Below are 2,806 nucleotides of genomic sequence, written 5' to 3'. Positions count from 1 at the left end.
TATATATATATATATATATATATATATATATAACATTGTTACATTGTTTAAATCTGTTAATTTGTTGTGAAGCGTTCAGACCAGTTACTACCCAGAGCCTTACAGCTTGTTTTGCTTTTATTTCAAGACGCTGGGTTGAGCTTCTTATCCGTAGCACCGTTTGGAAACCGTCCACCGCCTGCTGATCTCTATGTTTGCGCAGGTGCTTCCAGGTCACCTTTGGCATCACTGCACTGTCTCTACGTCAGTGTTTGCCCCGCTGGTCAGCTCCAGCCTGCACACACTCATATATATAACATCCTGCAGCTTCTTCTAGCCGAATCGTTCAACATTTCACCCTTAAGCTGCCTCTGTTACAGACTCACAGGATCTCTGCTGCACTGGCCAAACAAATATGGAAGCATATCAACTCTCTCCACAATATCAATCTGCACCAGCATGATGTCAAATCAATCAACCTGTTTTTTTTTAAATCAGTCTAATCTCAGCTTTGTCATTACCAGCACTGAAGAGTAGCGCCTTCTAGAGCGGCAATTCACGATTATTTTCCCAGCCCTGCTACCAAACTCTGATTCAACTTTGGCGAACGGGTGGGGATCTTCTTTGCTAATTTAGAGCCCCAGGCCAGACTCCTCATTAAAGCCAGATGTGTTATAAGACCAACCACGTTAGACTCCGTCTGCTGCTCTGCACTTGTGACCGATACTGCGAGACAACGTTTACCTTGTTGAGAAGTCTTGTCAAATTTTCGTCTTGCGAGATTCACGCCTCTAACATTTAACACATCCCCTCTAAACTACAGATTTGATAACAACATGTAAGCTCTTTGGGCTTTTATTGCACACATACAAGACTAAAACTATTAAAATCAGCAAGTTGTTGTTGTGATTCTAAGCCAGTCTGGTCATCGTGCTTGCTGAGTTTGAAGCCCTGAAGCTTTTAATCTTTTTAGTGCACAAATAAGATAGAAAGCCCCAAAGCTTCATTAGACTTTACCTGCCAAGTGCTCATTTTATTGTTACAGAAGAAACGCCAAAATCTGTGTCAGTATGGTTTAAAAAAACAACAACATGCTGATACAACTTGAAATATTGATCTGTTTTTAATCCAAACGTTTTAGTAGTGACGTAGCATGTAGTAGTAGTAGTAGTAGTAGTAGTAGTAGTGTGATTCTCTAATTTTCATCAAACTCAAATTTTTAGTGTTTTCATATCACATGTCCCTTCAATAATGTCCAGCCACTGCCCTAAAGGAAGGGTTTGGTCCTTTTTGCACCTTGGGATGGTTTCCTTGCTCTCTGTTAACAGAACTTAAACAATAAATTGGTCCTATAGAGCCAATAGAGAAGTCAGCTGGTAAAGTCAGCTATAAAATTATCCATATTCTATAATAATAATAATAATAATAATTAAAAAAGAGTGACTGAAGAGAAGGAGCGCCCAGTGACTCGGCAAAAAAAAAGTGTTTTCGCCGTTTCATCACTAGAAATGCAACTCTAGCAAGCATCTAATATCACCAGCGTTATCCATATTCATATTTAGACAAAACAAATGTATATCCAGCAACAAAAAAGCCTCAAAGTCTGAAGGTAGAACGAAAGTACAGAGATGCGTTGTTATGGAGATGATACACCGTCTCGTCTCATTGGTGGTGAACTGGCAGGTTTCAGAACGCTGCAGACCGGCTCGTTGCAGGTTTCAACTCGTCTCGTCGCAAATCTTTGGTCTTAACTCAACATACATCATCCAAATACATTCCCATTTTTTTTGACACTGCCAAAATACACGAGATGCAGCAGGGCTCTATCAGAGTAAATATCATTTAGGTCGCCTGAATCCCGGCATTGTCATTGTTTGTACTACATTACATTGTTGGCGAGCTTCCATGAAGCTTTATTTTGAACATAAATCCTTTTTAATGACTTCATCGCCCACTGGCTGCAAAGGTTCATTAACTCCAAGTAATGGCGTGGATCCTGAGATTATTATAAATGTATTTGTTTTGAAACATGGAAGGAAATCTAAATTACAAAGGACTTTGAGCATATTGAGTATGTTTACTATCTGCCACATGTTCCATTTCACACCTTTCCCCACATGTGGAGAGGCAGAGTTAGTACATTCTCCGTGTGAAGGCCTAGTGTTTTTTTGTTTTTTTTTTGTTCCTCGTCAAGTCACTGGTAGTGCAGCAACACAGCAGGCTGGTGAATTATGGCTGTGATGGGATCTGGGAAGCTGGTTTTCTCACCTTCCTCAGATTCATCACGTTTCTCAATACTTCCACTCCCTTTTCTCTGCAGGACAGTGTTGGATATCGGATGTGGAGTTTTATTCACATGTTTGCTTTTGTCTTTAAGCCACGCTTGGCTCTACAAACTTTACACTTTGGTCCCAACAACTATTGGATGGATTTTAGGGACGTTATGATGCATTGTGAGTCGGTAAAAATAAATAAATCAAACTAAATGTGTAAAGAATACAACCGGTTGAGATAAATATAAAAAATAATCTTAATGCAATACGTAACTTGTCCAATAATTTGGTTTATGACCAAATTCCTACTAATCTAATAACATTCCCATCAGCCTCAGCTGTGCTTTGTGTTTAAGGGGGTATAGGTCTACACTAAGCGTAGATCCTATGGCGCCATTTTGATGCTAACAAGCCATCGCCCGCCGTTAGCGTTGCATTGACTGCCATTCATTTTGACGTCACTTTGACAGTGACTAACTTTACATCTAAAGCGTTTAAAGACTATATTTGTCCATTGTTCATTTCTAAAGAAACACGACAATGTATAAAAGGCT

General features: G+C 39.6%; 1 protein-coding gene across 4 annotated transcripts in view; it reads left to right on the top strand.

The window, feature by feature from the left end:
* Positions 1-2,806, top strand: part of homer1 (homer scaffold protein 1) — a 23,358-nt gene that overhangs the window by 8,635 nt on the left and 11,917 nt on the right. The gene's annotated exons all lie outside the window — the stretch shown is intronic.

The sequence above is a fragment of the Etheostoma spectabile genome, chromosome 16 (assembly GCF_008692095.1).
Source record: "Etheostoma spectabile isolate EspeVRDwgs_2016 chromosome 16, UIUC_Espe_1.0, whole genome shotgun sequence".
NCBI classification, from domain to species: domain Eukaryota; kingdom Metazoa; phylum Chordata; class Actinopteri; order Perciformes; family Percidae; genus Etheostoma; species Etheostoma spectabile.
The sequence above is the reverse complement of the archived record's forward strand: the minus strand, read 5'-3'. Positions and strand labels throughout refer to the sequence as shown.